The sequence below is a fragment of the Falco peregrinus genome, chromosome 11 (genome assembly GCF_023634155.1).
Source record: "Falco peregrinus isolate bFalPer1 chromosome 11, bFalPer1.pri, whole genome shotgun sequence".
Lineage (NCBI taxonomy): Eukaryota > Metazoa > Chordata > Aves > Falconiformes > Falconidae > Falco > Falco peregrinus.
Window position 1 is genome coordinate 26,168,154 of NC_073731.1, and position 24,066 is coordinate 26,192,219.

Genomic DNA, 24,066 nt, shown 5'->3' on the forward strand with positions numbered 1-24,066 from the left:
GAAGGAATTGCTTCTTTGGGAGAAGGATGTATGCAATTGCCGCTATGGACAACAAACAACAGGTCTCTTCATCTGTTCCATTTGTCACTGCAAATATAAGTCGTTTCTCATCCACAACATTTCTTAAAAGACTGCATTATATGTTGTATAATAACATTACAGATACTTTCAAAATAGATGAAATAAAAGCTTAGGAGGACAGTTGTGTGATTTTATGGATATTTCATTCATGACTAATGTTTTTTCTGGCAAACTCTGCATAAATAGAACTTCAGCTTGGGCTCAGGAGCGTGACGGGGGCTTCCAAGCATTCTGTCATCTGGGCTGAATCAACGTCCTGCAGCCTTGCCCACCAGGGCAGGGACCTTGAGCCACTACTCAGAGGACTGGGACATGCACATTCCACTGAGGTATTCCAAAGAATCATGGATATCAGGAAGAGCTCAGAAATTTTAGTTTAAACTGCAAACTTTGGTGTGAGGATCTTACACAGTGCAGATTTGGGGAGGGAGCAGGGAGAGGGAGGGAGAAGGAGGGGTTTTTACCCTGATTGCTTGTTCAGCCCATTATAAAGAAAAGGTTCTGCAAAATTCAAAGTTAGCTCAGTACAGGATTTGGGAACATGCATATGTAAGCAGCTGGGAGGCTTTGTTTTGATTTTTTTCCTTGATATTGCTGTCTTCCTTGCTACATTTGCTGAGGTCAGTATATAAAACTGCAAGCAAAAAGGTGAAAAATGAAGGTTTTCTCCTTGACAATGTCATGCCTACAGACTTTCCAGTCATAAAAATTAGTGAGGTCTGAACAACAATGCATATTAAATAGTTGCAATTTACATAGCGTGTGTAGGTATATTTACACACACAGACACAGACACAAAATGCTTTTGGTGATTCCCTCTGTGCTATACAAATTGGCATTGCAGGCAATGCCAGTGACCCACCTACTCTGAAACTGAACCTCTCAGAGCAAAGAGATTCAGCAAAAGATTGAATGAACCCCTCAGTGGACAGCCAAGGAACAGCTACAGTATCCAAGGCTTGGCAAATCCTGAAGGCAAGACACGTTAGTGCTTTTGATTCCTTCTAACAGAATTGTGAGGAGCAGTCTCATTAGCCCTCTAAGTGTTCCATTCACTCTTAATCCCGTTTACCTCTTGACCTTGAGACTCTCTCTGAAAGGAATTTCCATGTGTTAATTATGCCTTGTATAAACCAGAGTGTTATTACTCCTCACACATTTGGTGTCTCCTAATTTTTCTGGGACACTCCCACACTGCAAGAAGCACAAGCATTTGGTGACCTAACTTCCCCAGTTCACGTGCTAGCTAGCTGACTGAAAAAGTGATAAACTCAGGTGGTTTCAGCGAGCCATTCCCTGGTCTTTTGGTTTGATCTTTCCAGTACTGGAGCCTTCCTACTCCTCCATGACTTTATTTCCCTTGCTAATGAAAAAAATGCCTGTGAGAACAGTCACATTGAGGTCCAAACAATGACCTCACTCGTCTTCTTCATCAAGGGACTATATTGCACAATTTGCAGTCATTCAGGGTGGTGATGACTGGAGCTGATCAGTCACGGTCAGACATTTGCAGTACAGGAAACACTTTAAGGGAAAAACATTCATTATCAAGCTATGGAAAAGGGAAACAAAAGGTGATTCACGAGCTTTAACCATTTAGAAATCAAAACTGCCACAGGGGTGGAATTCACTGGAAAGGTGGTGCAGCATATTAAAAAAGAAGGGAATACTTTCAGTGACTACTGTCCAACCTGCATGCTGCTCACACGCTGCCAGGCTGCAGAGGGAGGATTTTCTTTTCCCAGAGAACTGGACGTAACCCTTGCTGGGTGGGAGAAGAGAGGTTTTGCTGAAATGCCGCCACCAAGAGAGGATATAACGTGTACCCAAGGGTTTCACAGTACCACAGCAGTCAGGTGGATGTGCTATAGGACATGGCCATAGCATACAGACGCTGCGGCCCCCCTGGGACTTGTGACATTAAAAGGACAAGACTCCTTGGGCTGCCAAACACCTTCCTGGTGCAGTGCAGTACCCCTTGAGCCCACTGCTTAGAGAAGGGATCTGAGCGCACACTATGCATAAACATAAAAGCACTGGCAGGATACGGGTCTCTCAACTTTTCAGCTCAGATCTGAGACCATATCAGCCGGTTTATTTTTGTTTTCCTCTGAAGATACCTCTTTGTTGGCAGAAAAACAGAGGATTTGTACACTTTTTTTTAATGCCAATGGACTTTTTTTTCCAGGTTTGCAGGCTCTCAGAATTGAATGGATACCAGAGAGCAGTTACACCAAGGGTGTAAAGCCAGGCACTGGCATTCCAGGTCCTGCAGAGTCAGAGCGCAATAACCCATCAGTAATGCAGTACTGCACACCCACCGTACAGGAGGAAGATCAGGGACGGTATTTCTTGGGACGGCTGGGGGCAAGTGTTGCCAAACATCTCAGACTGCTCCTTTTTGCACAGACATTGGGAGCTAAATATTACAGGGCATTAAAAAGCCTTTTTGCCTCCCAGTTCCCTTGGCACATCATTTTGCCTACCCCTGCAGAGCACTAAATCCAATTCTATGTAACTGCATGCAAAATAGTAAGCATCAGTTGCCTGAAAGTTGATGTGCTATTACAAGGAGAGATATCCATATACAGTGAAATACTCACCCTCCCCCTATATATATTTTTCATAAATCAGTACATTAAAAATAACAACTCATGTTAGCATAAGATATAATGAACTATGTTAGACTCATCTAACCCAGCTTAGTCACCACACATATCCCATTTGAAAAACTGCTCTGAGTAATTCTGAGTGGAAACCTGAAAAACTGAGTAACCGAGGCCAACGGTAACAATGAGGCCAGTGTCCCTGTCACGTTGGCCAGAACAACTCCAATGACACCAACGGAGTTTTGCCTTTTTATGCCACTTGAGGGTCATGCCCTTAATTACAAAGAAATAGTGGAAGCTTCAAGAAATCCCTTTACTAATCCGAAAGAAGGGCAGGTATGTTGCCATTACTACCAGAGCCAGCAGTAACAACCTACCGATGGAAGGCTTTGCTCCACATAAGCACATGCCTCAAGCATTCTGATGGACCAAACATTTAACATTTTGTTGCCTCAGGGAAGCAAGTGACCAGCTCTAATATTGCTCAGCTCTCCTGTTACCCTCAAGGTGCTGATGCTTGCCGGGTGACCCTGATCCTAGGGAAGAGTTTCCCCCTCTCCAGCTGCCACGGATGGGGCAGATCTGCAGCCAGCAGTGATGTGCACAACAGCACCAGTCTATCCAGCTGCTGATCCAGGCTTGCCTGCTGAAGTTGATTACAGAACCATTGCCTCCAGCTTACGTGCGCCATTAATATACGTTCAGGTTATGTGTATCCTGAGAAGAAACGACCTGGGAAATAATTACAAGGATTATTCAATGGTGCATTAGTGGTGCACAGCATTCAAGAATCTGTATTCCAGGTCTGGCAGTGAAATAAACATGCTGGCCCTAGTGAAGATACCACAGATTTTCCACCGGTCTCCAGCTGAATGGAAGAACTGAACATCATGCAGGAGCAAGGCAAAAAGAAAATTTTACTAAGTGTCATGCTGGGAGATCACTGTGTCAAAAGCCTGGCTATAACCCTGACTTTCAAGTGACGCTTTTGTTAGCCCTACGGTGTGGCCTGCATTACCATTCTCCCACTTACCGGTATGCCCGGAGAAGCACCCCCCAACTGAATGGATGAGATAGAGGACGGGAGGTGACTGAACCGCCTTCTAAAATAGATCTCTATATACAATAAATATACAGATGCACAGAAACTGACAGGGTGGAGGGCTGAGGCTTTAGTTCTTTTTTTAATTGCAAAGTTTCCTTGAGTGCTTAAAGCTCAAATTGGACAAATACTCATTTCACATTCTCCCCCCACCTCCTGCACGCAGCACGCCAACGCAGACTTATCAGACTCCCTGTTGTGCAGAGACCCAGTGCAAGGTCCAAGTGGCACCTCTGTCCCACCTAAGCTTTCAGCTACAGCTAATGCGAATCAGAAGGTGTGACAAGGACTCCCAGTCACCTGGAGGAGTGAGATTTACCTGCAACCACCACCACAGTCCACCCTTACCTGGAAGATATGAATAAAGCTGTCTACAAAGCTCAAGAATTTTCCCCATGCTTCCTCATACCTCACACACCAGATGTGCAGGAGATCTGTGGAGCTTGTATCACACAGGCTCTTGTCACATCACCTCCCTTCTATTCCAGAGCCAAAGCTGTCTACAAAGCTCAAGAATTTTCCCCATGCTTCCTCATACCTCACACGCCAGATGTGCAGGAGATCTGTGGAGCTTGCATCACACAGGCTCTTGTCACATCACCTCCCTTCTATTCCAGAGCCCTGGCTGGCGTAAAACCCCTGCCACTCCTGCAACACCTCCCTGATGTGCTCATGGTCATGGGACACCCCGTGCCTGAGCCGCCCTGGCCTGAACAGTCACCTCAGGGAAGGTTCACCTATGGAGGGGAACAACCTCTGAGTCCATCAGATGTCCTCCACCCTGGAGAACAGCCCAGTTAGTCAAGAAAGCAAGTAGGAGGTGGCAGGCACATGCGAATGCATGTCTCATCATACTTTTCCCTAGCAAGAATGTTAGCTCCCTAGCTCAGCTGACTCTCTCCAAGTCAGGTCTTCAGAGCACCATAAACAGGGATGGCTGCATCTGTAGGCAGAAGCTCTGCACCCATTTATCTTCCAGTGAGGATCTGTCCCCTTTCTATTTATCCATATCAAGGTCTCTGTTTTCACACAGGGCATTTCTACACCATTGCTTCAGTCACCCTCTTCATGCCAGCATCTAGCAAACATGAGGAAGCACATCAAAACAAGAAGGCAATACAAGGAAGAAATCGACTGAAGAAGAGAAAAAAGAAAAAAAAACCCTCTTGAATCCAAAACACCAACTTTTTCCTGTAACGCCTTGTGATACATGGGCCATGCAATGCAACCTACCCAAATAGATGCCATGAGGTCTACACAAGGCTTCCGCTTTGGATCATCCTTCTTGGAAAATCCCCAGTAGCTGCGGATGAACCCTGCCTCTGGAAATCCCCCACTCACTGCAGTTCAATCCCTTTTGTCCATGGACAAAATCCAAGCTGTGCGCTTTACTCTATGTGGGTAGCGCGAGGCCAGTCTTGCATGAACACTGTTTGGAAAGGACGGGAGGCAGAGGTTATTTCTGGTCACTCAGATAAGGAAAGAAGTACAGGGTGATGAAGATAGGGAAGAATTAGACGTGCCTCAGTCGGCATTTATTGTCCTACCAGGGGCAGGGGAAAGATCATACTGAAGAGGCAGCAAGCATGATGTATCAGACCCAGCTCTTCTCCATGCTCCCAGCCCTTCTGCAGCCTGAGCCAGGCAAAGGGGATATATCCTGACCACGGGGACCACGCTAAGTGCCCGCTGTGGAGAGGCAGCCTCTCTTACACAGTGCTGGCAGAATCATGCCCTCGTCCCACTGGGCTGGCTGGAAGGAGCAGCCCAGCTGCCCTCCAGGGCCTGGGGTGACCAAGTCCCTCCTGGGTGACCTGGTAGCTGCAACCACCAAGTGAATGCCATGGCCATTCACAGACCGTGGCAGCTTTAAAAACTACCAGCAAACCTCAGAGATAGCTGTAGTCCCTGACAAATGCCCCTCTCCCCTGTGCCAAGCAGATCTTGGCAGAAAAAAGAGCTTGGCCCAACAAACTGAGGGCTTCCCTTCAATGAAATCAATGCTGGCAGCCACCACGAGCCTGTTTGAGGGCAGCCACGTGGCTGGCATTACGCAGCACTAATGTGTTGGCTTTCAGCAGCGAGGAGAGCTGCCCCCACCCCTCACAAAGGGTTAAAGTGATGTGATCTCATGCATGGGGGGGGGGGGGGGGGGGGGGGCAGCATGGGGCCAAAAACCTGGTCACTGCTGCCAGCCTGAAGTTGTCCCACATAAGGGACCCAACTCCTCCTTGGCCAAGTCGCCACAGAAGTGGATCCGCAGGAAGCTTTCCATCACAGCTCCTAATGGGGCATAAGGAGAAGCAATTTTCACTTAGGACAACATCTGTCATGACTCGTTTGCCAAAACTGGAGGAGCAGTGATGCTTCTGCAGTCCACTGCAAGAAGCCACACCGCTGGCTCTTCTGGTGCTACCTCATCAGAAATAGAACCTAAAAAAACTTGAAATAGCTGAAGAATTGCAGCCTCATGGCCACATGCAGTTACATCCACAGACCCAAGGGCTTGCAGACTGCTGAGGTCAGGCGGGGAGTCTCCCCCCAAATCCTGGGGAGGAGAGCTGAGCAAAAACCCAAACTGCTGTGACCTTCCCGGTGACCTTGCTGTGTGACACAGCAAATGCAATCTCCTTGAGGACTACAGGATGCTGTCACAGTTTGTACTTTGCCACTCTCCAAGCTCCTTCTAAGCCTCAAATCCTTGAGCTATTTAATACTTTGATAAGATAGGCCAGTACAATTGTTCCCACTTTCTAGAGAGAGAAAAGGGGACAAAACTGGGAAACATAAGCCCACGACAGTGGAAATGGGTCTCAGCAGGCTTGAGTTAGCCCTTAGGCTTGCCCTAGCAGCCAAGTCCAGCCTTCCTCTTTTCTCCAGCGCTTCCCACAGGTCTGAGCTTGGATCTCTGAAGGTATGCGAAACTGAAAGGACATTGTGGTCCTGTAACTTGAGCATAAAGAGGAAGCTAATGCTTGACAGACAAATCTTTTATTAAATAAGCTCTTGATCAGACCAAATTCTGCATCACCTGGGTCCTTGAACAGCATCATTTCCATTAAAGGACCGTACCAGGCATGAAATAATATCAATAGTTTTACATGACTGATGGTGGGGAAACACTAAGGTCATTTATGGGTCGTTTAGCAACTGATTAGGATGCAGGTAAAAGGGATAAACTCTGAAGGAGGCAGTTTATGGGCAGTTGGAGACACCTGCAGCCAGCTCTGCACTAATGTGTGTGTCCCCAGGGGTCTGACACAGACACCACCCTCACACCGCTGCACCCCCCCTGATTTCAGTGATTCAGGTGGGATCTCTGGGGGTTACCCAGTGCAGCCACCCACTCACAGCAGGGCTTGCCTCAAAGATGCAGCTGACCTTGGAGCCAGACCCCCCTGCTCAGCTTTTCTACAGAGTTTTAGTAATTACAGAGGGGTGAGAGGTGGGAAGCAATTCCCAATCCAGCCGTCAAGCTGCAGGGACTTCCAGGTAGTCTGTTCACCACCCTGAGAGGGATGTGATGAAACGTTCGTGCTGAACAAGCTGTTTTCTGCCGAGCTGCTGCATGCACAGTTGGCACTGTGTAACACCCACCACCGCAGCATCAATCTGGGTCAGCATCTTGAAGTACCCCATGGAAACAAATCCTCCCTCCCTCCCCCTGCCCTGCGGGGTATGCTCTGGGATCATCTTTTCTTCGTATCCCCTCATTTGACAAGGATTTCCATCCACTAGCCTTCACCCACAGAACACACCCACCCACCATTTTTTGGATGCCTTCCCAAATTCATTTCAAGCCCCCAGCAGCCACCGAGCAGACACTTTGAGCGGGTAGAAATGCAAAAGAAAATTCACATGGAACAACATGCCTTGCAGCTGGCATCTCAAGTGAACAAAATCAGGGTGTGCCCCAGATTTGCTGCAACTGCCCTGGGAAAGGTTTTTGAAAAGCCACTGTTGTGCGAGTGCTTCTGCTGTGCTGCATTCATTAAAGTCTCCTCCTAATCTCCAGTGAACATTTGCCCAAGGCCCACAGCCCACGTCTTAAAATTGACATGAGACTGGAAGTCTCTGATAAAGGAAGACACAAGATAGCGGCAGCAAGAGCTATCAAAGATCAGAGTTGAAATACACTGCAGGTCCAAGCAGATTTAGCCAGCTCATTTTTAGCCACTTCCATCAGCATGCACGCTTTCCCCTAAATATTACAGACAGAAAATACACACAGGCTGCAGCAGCCGCGGGGCAAGGTCCAGCACCGAGCTGAGACTTGGCCGCAGCTGTGCCTCCCCTGCAGCAGCCTCCGGGAGGATGCCTGGGGCATCCCGACGGGCATCAGGCACTCGCAGAGGCCTCCCTGCTCCCTTCCCCAGGGTCGACAGTCTCGTGGGTCCATTGCAATGGAGTGTTTTCTCCAAATAACAGCACTTTCTCACTCAGCCAAAGGCCTGATGGATTTGCTTATACCTAAACCATCTCACAGCCGGCAAAGGGCCTGAAGTCTTTCTTCCAAGCTTTCAATGCGCTCATACATTAATTTTCAGCTTACGGCCGTTTCCATCTCTTGTCTCCCTGCCCTGCATCAGAAACACAGTGAGACCAGCAACCACGTCCCTGCCATTAAGGGCTGCATCCTGCCCGACTGGGAAACACAAATGGCCTTCCCTTTGATCCTGCTGGGCTAATTAAGCCTAGATAGTAACAGAAAAGGAAAGCAATTCAGAGAAAACTGTCTCATTCTCCGCTGTCCCAGAAAAAATGTCCTCCAAAGTCACCACAGGTAAAGAAGAAAAGTAGAGAGGCATCAAACAGACCTCCACTTACATCAAGGTAGCAACCAGAAATCCAGAGACCTTTCTTAGCAAGGTACCAGCAGACAGAGACCAAGAACTGTACACAAAAAGTGGATTTATTTTCTTCCCCTGGGGTTCAGGGAGCTGGGCTGCATCGTGGTTAAGAGCTCGGTTCCCATTTTTTTCCATCTCATGAAAACAAGTCCCAAAGAACCTACCGAGGTAACTGCCCCCAAACAAAAACAGTTCTTTGAGTTGATGAGGAAGGGTGTAATCTAGGCCTTGGAGAGATCATTCTCTCCAAATGGAAACTTTTTAAAATGTTAAATGAATAAAACATTATTTTAAGGAGTATTCTGGTTTTGCAGCATCAGAGAAAAAGGAAACCAAAACCTGCACCAAACTTCTGCACAGTGTGATAGCCTGAAAAGTCTTATTTCCCATTTCCTAACAAAAACATTACCATGAAAATGTTTAAAATCTTTAATATCCTTCAAAGATACGGTAGCAGTTACTGACCATGCTTAATTCAAAAAGAATCGTATCTGATCATTCTGAGTCATCAAAATTACACTGAAAATCTTGCAAAAGCAGGCATTTTGCAAGACTATCATTATTCTCCCCCTTAAATAAACCATATTAACAGGAAGAATCTAGGTGGCACTGTGATAGCCCGCTGCATGAAAGTTAGTCAGAAGGAGCTAATTTCATCCAATTTTCCTGTAACATTCTGCGGACTTGCTGGAAATGTTCATTCTTACACAGCGATTTAGAAAAGCTTTTTTTTTTTTAAGCAGCTGACTGTCAGTTTAATTCACGTTTGAGATTATTATTTGTCTACCTGAAGAGAACAGCCAGCTTGTGTGCCACAGAGGGCTAGCAAAGCGGAGGGCTCTCACGCAAGACAAGTCCAGATGAGATTTCCACATCAATTTAAAAGGCCTGCCTGAATATAATTTCCTTCTTTATTCAGGAACTGCTAACAGACAATCAATAGCTACGCAGCCCTTTCTTTTATTTTGGAAGATTTTGGGGGTAAGGAAGAAGCATTGTTCTTAGCACAAAAATCCATCCAAATGGAACATGTTTGAAACAATTCCAAGCACTAAAAACTATTTTTATTAACAAGTCACAGTTATACATTCTTCCCTGTCTGCCTGTAGGATGACATTAGTGAGACCCCGCTCATGGCAGTGCTTGCCATCCCATCCCACTATGGATGATTTTAAGAATTTCCGTTATTAGGAAAGCCAAACCCTGGTCTGCTTCGATGCCTTCATCTTCATGATAGAGGCGGCAAATGAGGAAGAAATGAGGAGACAAACCATACTTTCCTCCACCCCAGCTGATGCTCCTCTGCTGCCTGCTATGGGATCGCAGCTGAGCCCCTAGGCTTGTCCAGCTTTGCCCTGCCGTGGGAGCAGTCCTGTCCAAAAAGCACCCAGGTATGGCTGTACCTCCCCAGGGCTCAGATGCAGCCGTTGCACCCCTCTGCTTGCACGCTGGGGGAGAGCAAGAAGGGGAAATGGGCACGCAGAAATATGGAGAAACCTAAGCATTTTTTTAAAAAGCCCAAAGTGAGACCCCAGCTGCAGGTGGTTGTGCAGTGTTGCTCAGGGGTGCCAGCAGCACCCAGGGCATGAGGATGGCTGTGGAAGGCTCCTGCTCTGCCGTACTGGGGAAATGCTCCCCTCCTTCTTGCAGGCCCCGGCACCCTCTGTGGGGGCTCCACTGTGTGGCTTACAACAAAAATTCTACAAAGGGCTATAAATTGGATCCATTTTCTACAACGATATGACAATATAAAGCGCTGCTGCCTTTGATGAGTTTTAATATTAACATTCCCCTCAATGTAAACACACCAAGTGAAAAGTAATAGGATCGCTGCAGGTTGAAACAAAATGCTTCCCTCTCATCAAACCAATGCAGTCTGGCACCGACTGGAAAAAAACGAGGGTGTCAAAGTGACCACGTGTCCCCTCCTGCCGCCCCCTGAGTGCTGGTGCGCTCCCATAACATGTTTCGATTTTGACAAACTCCATTTTCTGATGCAACTGTGGTTCGGAGAAAAGTTCTGAGCTATCTCTTGTGGAAAACAGCTCCAAAGCCTCCTTGCCAAGGTACACACAAGCACAGGCTGAGCACTGGCCTGTCAGAAAACAGGTACAAATTCAGTGCAAGGAGGGACAGAAAACATTTAACCGGGGGTGCAACAACCTCTTCCTTGCTTTTTATATACCTATGTGACAATTTCATACTCGGATTGCAAGGGCGCTTTTTTTTTCCCCTTAGCTGTGCTCCAGACTGTGCAGATGCTACCACAACGTACATATTAAACAGTCGTTGGCAGTATACTATAATCACCTAGGAATGCACTGGTTGTCACATGGGGCTTTGCTCAATACAGCTGTTAGCTAGCCCAGCTGAACAATAAACATTTGAAGTATGGCAAATGTTCTTCAAGGGGGAAGGTTTGTTATTAATGTAAATACAAAAGGACTCTTGAAACAGCCCAGTGACTTCAGCTTCACTTGGGGAGTGCCCAAAGTTATGAAGCTGAAGAATACAGAAGTTGAAAACCAAGACATTATTTCCCTGTTATTCAAGCAGTGAGAATTCATTTAAAAATATCTGTATGACCTCAGGGGAGTCACAACCACAGAACCCAGAAGATTAAAGAAAATAAGCTTAAAATACCTTCCTCACAGAGTCATGCATTTCTTTCCTGATTGTAAGAAGTGATGGGCAAACCTCAAAAGGTCCAGAGGTTTGGATATTATCTCCAGAGCAGCTGATGCCTTTGTAAAATCCCCCTCAAAGAATATTTATTCTCACATTTATTTGGAGCAAGAAAGATGGCAAGGCTCAAGCTCATTCCCTCGCACTGCCAACCCAAGTCCTACATTACCTGCTTGCCCACATTGATTCTCACTAACATAAATAATCAAGTCTCCAAATCCAATGCCACTAGCAACAATGTTGGCCAAACCACAGAGGAGGTCAGAAGCTGTGAAGAGTCCACAGAAAGTTGGTCAGATGGCATTTTTCGTGGACAGAGAGTCCTGGGAAAACCATCGAGAGTCACAAAATAAAAGAAAACGTAAGAAAATGCAAGAAGCGGGTTTTCTTGGAGGGCGCAGTTTTCTCCATCAGAGATATTCCTCCTGTCATGCCAGTCTACCAATAGCTGATGGCATTTGCACAGCAACCAGCCAGCAACTAGCTTTTTTAAATTTCTATTTACTCTGAATTACATGTTTTCTGGTGTTGGCTTTAAGAGATAGATAAAACCGAGCTGCAGCAATAGCTTTCAAATCAGCTATCATCCACGCTTCAGTCAACAGAAACCTTTAATTAAAGCACTGAGTTACACAGGTTCTAGTTACCATATAACTAGCAACATCTTCAAATATTTGGATTGTAAACAATCTTCAGAACTTGGAGACAGGCATCGTATTTCCTACTTCATGTTGAAGGCTTTGCAGGCATTTTGTAGGTGTCTGGCAACAGGGAATGACAGAAGGAAGTGCTCATAAGGCACTGCAGCTCAGCAGTAAGGTAGTGCAGGAAAAATACAGCAGATATGTAATGGTTTGTGATCTCTTATTTTCCTTGGGTTTGGAGCAAACTCTAGGATCAGTGCACTTACATTATCCAAGACCTGGATTTGATGGTACGCCAAGCCATGAAGCTCATTTATGCTCAGGTTGAAAGTACAAAAAGATGCTGATTTTACAGTACTTACTAGCCAGCTGCTTTTAATAGTGTACAGCTATTTATTTATACACAGTATCATAAGCATCCTATTTAATCTTGCTCTTCAGATGCAGGAGAGAGGACCTGCATATTAAAAAAGAGCACTGGACGTTAGGAAAAGTATTTCTGGAGGAAAAGAACAACTAAAGAGATTCCTATTAGCTAGATGAAAAACATTAAATGTGCTAAATCAGTAAGTATTCTGATTAGTATGCAGTAAGTCTCTGCTCAGTCTAAATAGACTGAGTCTGCTAGAACACTACACAGGCCGGGTGTAAAATGGTACTTAGACAGCCCATTAAGGAACTTTAGGTTCTTATTTATATCAAAGCAATAGAATTTTGTATATCTACACCTTTTTGTATCTACTATGAATGATTTCTGTCCCTTATTCCTCTACCTTCAGTCCCAAAGTATAAGCCTGTTGCTTATAATCCAATACTAAAATACATGTCAAACAGGACCCCTCGTGAAAGCGCGGACAAGAGAAGCAGCAGAGCAGAAGCCCGTCTGTGCTTGTGGAGCAAGCAGCACATCAGGAAAGCCATATTCTGTTATCAGATCCAAAACCTGCCTTCTGTTGTGCTCTGGGCAAATCCCCAAAGCTGTATTTTCAGATTACTTGGATACCTCAAGGTACAGATAAATACTCAATGGGATTCAGGCTAATCTCCACTGAAACCCTCAAGCACCTACCCATTTAATTACTGGGAGCAGGGGTGGGGGGGAATATCACAGGCTTCCTTTCCTGACGCTAGACATATGGCTATCTTTAGAAATCCTGCCCTCATCCAAAGCTGTGAAATAATTATATTTACCCCTTCCAAAAAGCACTTTGAGGTCTCTGGGTTTAGATCTCGTTTTAATAAAGCATTTCAGCAGAGGAGAAGCATCCAAGTTTAAAGCCATGGCCCCCGAAAGAGTCTCTACCTGCCACCAAGACCTGGAGGAACATATATATGTTCGTGAGATCCCTGTTGAACTGCAAGTTTATCAGGTTCCTCAGAAAGTGTCTGCATGATGACAGCTGCCTGAGGGGTGCCTGATAATATCCACCCTAAGCCTCAGCTATAAACTAGATGTTTCCTCCATCTTCTGCTCTCCTTAAGGCATGAAGCCAGCAGGCCTTCTTCTATGGTCATCATCTCTCACAAACAAAACTTTAGGGATGTCAATTCCTCCCTGAGCCTTCGTATATTACCTGCATTTTTACAGCAGCTGCCTGGGAAGGGGAGGTTCAGACCCTTTTTCAGCCCCTCTCCTACCTTCTCATGGGGCATTTAACTGCTGTATGCAGTCCAGATTAGGAAGAAAGTTGGTGAAGAAGAGAACAGGGACGAGAGCAGTTCTTCACCTCTCCCCTTGGAGCTCTGTCACCACGCAGTAAAAAATGCATTGTTTGTGGGATTAGACAGAAAGAGGGAGAGAACGAGCGTGGAGGGGACATCAGTCTGGGACCTGGTCAGGATGGACTGGTCCCTGCTTCAGAAGTTGTGACTGGGTTTTAATCGACAAGCACTCAATGTTAAGTGCATAAAAAGCCACTGAAGGAGCTCTGATCTGGGCCAGTGCCTAAGAGGATGCTATTAACATGCAACAGATACTGCCTCCTTAAGAACCCCACGGCACAAAGTGCCCTGGGTTTCAGGGCTAGGCTTGCGGCACCTTGTCTTGTCTTGGAAGGTTCTGAAAGGGTTACAGTATGATCCAAAGCCATTCACTCAATGGGGAGTTTTCCACTGAGTCACCAAGGTTATATCAGGTCATAGTGGCAATCGATACTGTTCTATGCAGAGACAGATCCCCGATTCTGGAGTGCCCAGCACACTGCCATGCATACATTACTGTACTGGGCCACAGGACAGGTGAATGCTATGAATATTGTTATTCTTCCAGTGAAGTATCCCTCAGCCACACGGCTGCTCCTCTTCCAGCATCACCCTTAGGTGCTTAACATTTACTTGCAGGAGGTGTCATTCCGCACACCCTGATATTTCTCTGTGTTTGTGGGCTCCCTACAACAGGTATACTTCCCTGTTTTTTTGGGTTTTCTTTCTTTCTTGCGGGCTACTCTTTTAAATCCTTAATCACTGTATTGGTTAAAGAAACAAGAATGCATTGTGTGTTCGAAGCAGTGCAGATATTGCTAGGAAGGCCCTCCTTCTCTAATTAAAACCATCCGTTTGCTCTTTGTGTACAGAGAAACATAACACAGCAGGAAAGAACTGTCATATCAAATACCCCTTTATGGTAATTGTGGTTAAATACTGACTTTTTAATGGTAACACACTTACACAGGTTTGGCAACAGATGCAAAAATAAGTAATCACTTTTTCTGGAGGGCTACCAAAATGGCAGGTTTCCCAAGTCAATCAGTCCGCCCAGGGACTGGGAATGCAGAAAGCAATTTAGTGCTGCAAGGAATATGACAATCTATTTATAATGGCACAGTATGCGAGTCTGAGAGGAGAAACTGCAGCTGTCGTATAAGGATTATAAATGACTGATTGTTTCTAACAAAATGTATTGATATATCAGAAGGAAGTACAAGTTTAGCTGCTGGCTGATTCTCTTTCCATCGTACAGGTGTGGTGCCAGCTTGAAAGAAATCAGGAGCTACAGCTAAAAATGCCATTTTGCAATGTCCTCCTTGACAAGCCTGGGTAGCCTTTGTCAGCTCTCTCGGGGACTTACTGCACCGGAGCCCACCCAGCCTTTGTTAAAATGAACAGAAAAGCTAGCCCAGTTTCAGAAGACCCCATGGGAGCATCCTGAAGGACAGAGAACATCCCTCAGTGTTAAATAATAGTCCTGCCTCTTCACTTCTTGAAAAAGCTTTGCTTCCTGTTTCCTTATTTACTCCTTTTCCAGCTGCTGTATGTATTTCTATGGGCTGTTAAATAACAGTCCCTTCATCCTAAGGGAAGGCTGCTTGCCAGTGCAGAAAAGCAAATGATTCCTGCATTCTATGTACAGCACATTACACATGCCAGATGTTATAAAGGCTGTTAGGTTTAGGATCGAGGACACAAAAATTAGCAAACAGCAAAATCATCAGAGCACCCAAAGCCAAGGGACTTTGGAGAACCCGTGATCCAGCAGCTGACCCACTCCTGGGAGACTCAGACCCATGCCGTGCTTCCCATCCCAGTTTGAAAGGGCCAAAGGACTACAGCAGCAGCAGGATGGGACTTCTCTAGCAACACGTTCAAGGCCCTGCGTCCTTTGTAAAGACTGAAACAGAAAACATGGTTAGTGAAACATGCTTTATCAAGTAGGATGCTAAGCTGTTAATATAAGCAAGTGGACTTTTTGCTCGTTGATGTGGTTAATCGTAGTGCAGGGTGTAGTCTGCCTCCTAAATCTGTGCTCACTCTTTCCCTGCAAGAAGATAACCCAGATCTGATGGCTTCTTTCCTACACTCGTATCTACTACATAGTCAGCAGAAATCTGGGGGACAGAGAGAACAGTCTGATGGGAAACCTCCTGCATGTAAATAGCTGTGTTTTACACCCTTTATGCCCTCGGAGCATGCATTTTCCATGGCGCTCTGGTCACACTCACCCTAGAGCAATGGGAAGAAACCTAGCCCTCGGTTTCTGCATCCCACTACCCCGACTTCCTCAGAGCCAAGTACCAGCAGACATTTAGGAACCCTTAGGTCTCTTGATTGTAGAAACTCAGGACTGAAAAAGGCACCCAAACAATTAACCTGTCCCCTGCTGCTTTGCCTTTCCCCATCACCTCAAGACCATTCTCTGACACATGAAGGCCCAATGCTAATGCACACACTCAGGCTGTGGCCAGCAGCGGTTGCTCCATTGAGTTGTTTTCAGCTACATCTTGTACATCAGTATGTCTTGAAGATGTGCACTTCCACATATTTATTCCGCACAGCTGGAAGAGCCCCCTGATAACATGGCAGACCAGCTACAGTGCCAGCTGGTGACACAGAGAGACACCACTCAAGGTGGAAAGTCACCCCAGCATTAAGAAAAAGCTGAAGGAGACCGCAGCACATCGTTAAGGAATAGCTCAGGTACCAGACTGCTTCAATCCAGCCACCAGCAATCCATCATTTTCACCTGACGCTAGCATGAGAAGTCCCTATTTGCGCAAAACCTGCACCTGGAAGAGGGGGGGGGCGTTTGTGTGCTGTTTGTAAAGAGGGTTTTTCTTCTTTGCATCATACAAGTAGTTGTGGCAATTTGACTCTACCCACTCTCCCAGCCTTGCCCAGGGACACAGAGGCAAAATAATATCTTTTTACATCATAGATGGGCAGCCAGGGCATGGAAATAAGATAGATCTCTCTCTATATACACACACACAACCCTAGCAGATGGTATTATTTCTGTGTAAAAAGGTGCATTTATACAGCACCTTTCATGAGGGATCTTAAAGCGCACTGAAATACCAATATCACCAGACCCCTGTAAGAGCTGGGATAGTCAAGGGAAACTGGGAGGGAGCTCTTACAATGCCCTGTTTCAGCAGGCTAGTGTAAGAGCAAGAAACTACCTGAGAAACAAGGGACTTCTGCTTTTAGGAAGTTTCCATTCACGTATTTCAAAACTTTCTCTTTTGAAACATCAATTAAAACATAATTTAGACAATGTTCAGAAACAAAACCCTAATTCTGGTACCCTCCGTAAACCTCAGGTCGGCTCCCCAGCTCTGCCCCATGCATTAATGCTCTCCAGCCATTGCCAAGATACGCCAGCGTGCACACAGATGGTCTGAATACATCAAGCAGTGATAACAAGAAGCCAATGCAATTATTCTTCACTCTTCACACTGAAGAACGAATTAAAGCAGTGCTTTAAAATTGAAACTAATTTATACCATTAAGAGGTACCTTTACCCCTTCAGATCAGTGCAACGTGGCCTCACTCCAATTAAAACTAGGCCTAACAGGTTTTCAGTAACTGAATAAAACTAAATGAAAGACTTAAATATTAGCTACCCTTTGGCCTCATCTAAACTGTGGGACCTGGGGGCTGGCAGGACCATGCATGGCCCACCTCCACGCTAGAAGGGGCCCAGGTGTATAGGACGTTCTCTCCTTCCCTTTCTCAACAGCCTAGTTTGTATGTGAAAGAAAATCGGTCACGTAGGCCAGAAGGCAGCTTCAGCATGCTCCAGCCAGGTTCATGGGCCACCTGCAGAGCATCTCTGCCCCATGGCTTAGCTGCAGTCCCTCAAAGTGGTTGTGCCAGACCAGAAGCTGAAAGAGCACAATTCCTCCAGTCTATCACAGTACGTGGCAAGAAGACATCACTCAAGGAGGATCAGAAGCAAGAATACACAGCAGCTGGGGCTTGCTAAAAGCAGTCAAGGTGAAACACAGTAGTTCTGGGTGCTGGGAGAGAGCCCTGAGCAGTCCCTGCTCTGTGGTTCCTTCCCCAAATCATATGCACCCCCAACCCTTTCCTGAAGCCAAAGGGCAGAAAGAAGGCCTTGGCCCCACATCTCAGAGTCCATCCTCCCTGGGAAACTTTCCTCTGTATGCTACTATCTTCAGGTACAGGATCGCAGCAGAAATATCTGGTACAGCATCCACTTTCTGCTTAAATGCAAGAGCTTAACCCCTCAAGACTTCCCGATTGCTCGTGAAAAGACAGACCAGCAGTTACAACCAACCCTTCCGCTGGAGTGAACGGGTGTAATGAAGTATGAACACCTACAGCAGCAGGTAGGTACCCCACGGATTCAGGTCCTCATTGCAGCTGAAGGTACTGACAGCTGCCTTACGTAGCAGTATCTTGCTACTGCACCCCATCAGCAGTAAAAGCCAGGTACAGAGGATGAATAACACTTCATATCAAGAAACCCAGAAGCGCTCTGATAAGGATTGCCCACACTAAGATCAAGGTGACTTCATTTTAGTAGCTGGATCCTGTACATATCTCTTCAAGCGCAGTCTTTTTATTAGTCATATTTTGATGAGTGCCAAGAATCTAGCTACAAAGAACATTGTATAACTCAGACATGGAAAAAGTTAGTTCTTTGTGGTATCGCATTTTAGATGAAAAACCGCTTCCTCTCCTGCATAGCAAAGCAAGAAAGCGTAGGTTTTGGTTTTATCAGTCATTACATCTGCGCCTTCTTAACAAACTTAGAGTCTGTGAGCCAAAAATGTGAGGTTCGTGGTCTGAATCTTTCCCTCTTTTACATTAATGTAAATTTGAAACATCTCTAGCCTTGTTGGAGTTTACAATGGTGGAAATGATGAATGCTGGAATTTTGTCTTTTTCATTCAAGCAGAACGAATTGTGTCACAGGCTAATATGCTTTCACTTGAGGAGGCTCACAAGTTGTTTCTCAGTCTGTGCCAACATACTACGCCAAGTTTCAGTGTGCGGCTGTGCATGGGTTCAGGGTGGGTTGCAGGCGAGTTATTTGCCCTGGGCTAACGGCACGGCTCTGTAGTAACTGGTCTGTGGGGAAAAGGAAGCATTCAGTGTCGCTCACAACCCTTCTGGCTGGTCCCTTCTGATCACAGCCAGAGTCTGGCTTGACCATTTAAAGAACCAACATTTCCTCTTCTGGCACTTGTTATTACTTCCATTTATTGCTGTTACAAAGAAACTCAGAAGTATTTATTTTAAGGTTATCTTTATACCCTGAATTTTCACTAGGAAAGTAAAACAGGTGACAGAGCGCAGGTGTACCTTTCTATCCATTATCTCATGCCACTTCTTACACATCCAGGTATCCTCAGGAGGGACAAGTATAATTCTCAGTGTATGTCTGTGGTCATCCCTATCCTTCTGATCTGCCTGTCTGCTTAGCTAGCTGTCTGGTTTGATATTTCTTGTTTGCACTTAACCAGGCTGGATATTTCTCCTTTGTCTTTCCCCATAGTCATATGCATCCATCAGAGCTTTTTTTCTTGCTTTTGCAGCAGATAGGGAAGAAATATAGATGGAGCCATGTTTACCAGTGCTTTCAAAGAAGAAATCTACACCACACAAGGTGTTCTGGCTATATTAACCTTAAGATGTGGTAATAATTTGAAACAGAATGTAGGTCTATGAAGTATTAAAAAAAAAAAAAAGTAACAGTATCTTGTACTTACATAAGAAAAATGTTGAGCTCTTAATAGGAACCAAGGTATGGCTAATAACAATCTATCCCTGTGAGCTAAAGGCCTGGGTTTTTTATTATAATCATTTAACTGATGGATAATTTCAGTTGCAGAAAAGGCAAAATAATTTATACAGAAATTACACACCTTTTGGTAGCAGAATAGGAAACCCTGCGCAGATGACCTTCTTTACGAATTAGATTTACACATTCCTAAGCTGTTAATAACTGGCATAATTGTTGAGGGTATTTAACTCATTGATTTTAACAAAGTATGACAATAGCTGATGAACATTTTACCAGAATGTCACTGCTATCACTTTCCCTCTGGCGTCTTAGCTTTCCAGGGTTCAGAAAACAGTTTCAGCATTCCCATTTGAGTTTTTCAATAACAAATCTCAAATCTCTAGGCAGCCTAGGATATTATATTACCAGTCTTTTTCAGAAACATCATCATTCACACAACCTGCACCTACTGACTAAGTAGAAGGCAAAAACATCCATCACTGGAATTACTGTGTCCCACACAGCTGCTGCTTATAGGAAAGAGGGATCCAATGCTTCTCTCCCTATCTCCAGTCATTCCTGTCTCTGATTTCTGACTTGGTACATGTTTGCTGGATGACACCTTCCAACACTCTGCCGCAGAATTTTGCCCTTACAAGCCAGAGACACCAAACCTCTTGGCCAGTTTCTGTGATTACAGAACAATCTCTCTACCATGCGGCTGATTTTTCATACTCAGAGTTGTATTTTATAACAATATTTTGTCTAAAGTTATTTTATATAAAAGGTTGAGCTCTGGGGAAAGTTTAAACCATACCCCTCCAGGAATTACTGAGTTTGTTGACTGTGAGGGGGAAAAAAATACAAAATTTTCAAACTTTTTAGAAACATTTTAAACAAGTACAACTAATTAGAGCCTGATCAAAGCCAAGTGAAGCCCTCTGGAGCAGCTGCATTCCCTATATTCATGAAAATCAGGACATTTAGACAGTTATTTAAATAAGGAGCATTGGGACTAAGCCAAAGCCCTTTGAAATCAATGGGACTTTTTAGTGACTTCAATGCAATTTCTACCAAAGCTTTAGAAAATGACCTTTTTTATTTAATTTGTTGTCGCTGCTGACTGGTGCAATATGGATTAAGAGGTTCTTCAGTAGCAAAATCTACATAGGGTGTATAAATTCACACAGAATTGTTTAGGTTGAAAGAGACCTCCTGAGATGATCTAGTCCAACGCCCCAGCTCAAGCAGGGTCAGCTACAGCAGGCTGCCTGAGACCGTGTCCAGCTGGGTTTTGAGTATCTCAAAGGATGGAGACTTCACAACCCCTCTGGACAACCTGTGCCAGTGTTTGACTCCCCTCACAATAAAGAAAACCCCCATACATTTACTGCTTTCCTCTTGTCCACCAAGCTAGTCATCTCGCTGTAGAAGGCAACATGGTTGCTCAATCATGATTTCATCTTTGTAAACCCATACTGACAACTCCCAATCACTTACTTGTTATTCATGTGTTTGGAAATGCCTTCCAGGAAGATCTTCTCCATCACCTTCCCAGGGACTGAGGTATGGCTGACCAGCCTGCAGTTCCCCACATTTCCTTCCTGCCTTTTTTGAATACAGGAGTGTTACTTGCTTTTTCAGTCTTTAGGAACCTCTCCCAGTCATAATGATCACTCAACATAATCAAAGATAATTAAGAGTGGCCTCACAATGACATCAGCTAGCTCCCTCAGCACTTTGGGTGCAACACATCAGGCCTCATGGGTGCATGTCTAGTATTTTTAAGTGCTTCCTAGTCGGATCCTCCTTCACTGAGGGTAAGTCCTCCTTGTTCCAGACTTTCCTGCTGGTCTCAGGGGCCTGAGACTCCCAAAGGCTAATTTTACTGGTCAAGTCTAAGGCAAAGACAATATTTAATACCTCAGCCTTGTCATGCCATGCATCTCTAGTACCATGTCATTTGTCACTAATTCTCCTGCCCCATTCAGCAGCAGTTCCATGTTTTCGCAAGTCTTCCTTTTGCTGTTTATGTAACTTTAGAAGTCTTTCTTGCTGCCCTTCACATCCCTTGCCAGGTTTAACTGCAGGCCGGCCTTGGCTTTTCTAATTCTCTCCCTGCATGAGCGAGAGAGCAACTCTATACTCCTGGGTCACCTCCTTTTGTCTGCACCTCTTGTACACTTCCTTTTTATGTCCAATTTCAGTTAGGAGCTCCTCACTCCTTGATGCAGGCCTCCTGCTGCCCTTTTCTCATCTTCCTACTTTTCAGGATGGTCCTTTCTTGAGCTTGGAGGAGGTGATCCTTGAATATCACCCTGCTCCCCTTGACCTCTTGTCTCTCCAAGGCTGTCCCCCCCCATGGGATTCTTCCAAGCAGGTCTCTTAAGAGACTGAAGTCTGCTATATAGAAATCCAGGGCTACTCTTTGCCCTGCTCCCTCCTCTCAGGGTCCTGAACTCCACCATCTCCTAGTTACTGCAGCCAAGACGGCCTTTCACTTATGTCCCAGGCCAGTGCTTCCTTGTCTGTAAGTATGAGGCCCAGGAAACCACCTTTCGCTGTTGGCTACCTGATTACCTATGCTAGGAGGTTTCATCACTGCACTCCAGAAAACTCCTGGATTGCTTGTGCCTTGCTGTATTACCATTTCACCAGATATTGGGCTGAGTACCCCGTGAGGACAAGGGCCTATGGATGTAAGGCTTCTTTCAGTTGTCTGAAGGCCTCACCTATTACTTCTTCCTAATCAGGAGGTCCATAGCAGATACCCACTACAAAGGCATCCATATTGGACTGTCTACAAATCTTGACCCATAAATTCTTAACCAACTCCTGGCCCATTCCAAGGCAAAAGCTGTCAAAAATCAATTTACGAGTCCCTATAAGTAAGAAAGGATGATAATGTTGCAGTCATTTCTACTTTAAGAAAATACCAAACAAAACCAAATCCACCAAAGACCCCCAAACACCAACACGTATCTGCACAACTGAGTGCACTCTTCCAAATTACAAAGGTACACTGTAGAAGTTCACTGTGCCAGGTCAGCCTTCAATTTTGGGATATGTGGTCTGGTTACACTCAAGCGTGTGACTTGAACACTCAACGACTGCTTCACTCCAGGTCAAGGTTTTCTATCCAGCCTCCAAGGACAAGGAATTTAACAGTGATGCTGCAAGCCTGAACGAAACCCCACCAAAACGTTTCATGTTAAAAGTGGAAGTGAGTTTTGGAGAGGTACAGGCCCTGAGTGTGGTAAATTGGGAAGGAGCCCTGGAGGCACTCTGTGCTGAGCTGTGCAAGTACAAGTGTTAGCAGAGCTGGCAACTTCACAGTGAGTCCAACGTGCCCTGGTGCGCTGCTGCTGTTGTACGTGGCACTGTGCCGGAGGATCCTGCGCAGGCAGTGAGCCACACATCCTCTGAGGCCAACAGAACCAGCGGAACACGCCCCGGACTCCAGCCCTGCTGCCTGTTATCCAGAAGTTGTAACCAGGGTCTGCAGAGAGTCCAGACCACCAAGCCAGTCCATAGTGACAAGGCAGCTCCAAGGTGAAGCTAGAAAGTCCAGAGGTCAGGATCTGGCCCTGAATCAAAAGGGCATCTGGTCAGGCAGGGCCAAGGGCTACAGCAGGCTAAGGAAGTACTTCCGAGCAGATGGAGCTGAGGCCTCCAGCTCAGCCCAGGGGTAGGGAACTAACCCACAGCCAAGCCCCTCGGAGAGGGGAACTCTGAAAGAGGCAGGCGGTCCAGAGGCATCTCGATATAGGGCAGCCTTCCTATTTGTGAGGCAACGTTTTACAGCATAGAATCACAGAAACATTTAGGTTGGAAAAGACCTTTAAGATCCTTGAGTCCAGCTGTAAACCTAACACTGCTAACTCCACCACTAAGCTATGTCCCTAAGAATCTATTTGCCACAAGGGAAGATTACTATTTTCCCTTAATTTTGACATGGCGAGATCCCTCTCAGGTCTTGTTTCTATGCTTTTAAGCCTCTTCCTTACTTCACACGGCTATTTTCTGATGCTCTAATAATAGATCACGCTGTAATTCTCATGACTAACACATAATTCTTGATGCAATCCAGGTCCCACCTCTGCTTGTCTGGAGTTCAATCTTGACTGTCTAGCAATTGCTGGAAATGAAACTCAGACAGAAACTAAGCAATGCTTGACTGAGCATAGAATTTATTATACAACTCCCTGCTACTATTACTATGGCTCAATTATCGTCTCCTGCCTCTTTCAGAAATCTGAATATGCACAATGATAGATATTACCGAGACCTCACAAGAAACAGTCATACTGTGTCTGAATCCAATGTTCTTCCTTCGGTTTCTTGTTTCACTCCTGTATGATAGTTCACCATTTTTTAAGAATCTGAATTATTGCAAGTCCCAGTTGGCTGATTTCCCCAAATTTTATTGGGGACCCACCCATGGTTAAAGACCCACCACAGTACCACTGTACAGATAATTTGAATCTAAAGGTTCTAAATGTTTCTACTGCTCATTAGCCTGACACCTCAGTTTGTCCATTTGACCAGCATTTTTAAACACTTAATAGCTCTTTTACTGCATCATTATCAGGAGGTTTGAGAACAAAAAGCTCTGCTGCTTTCTCC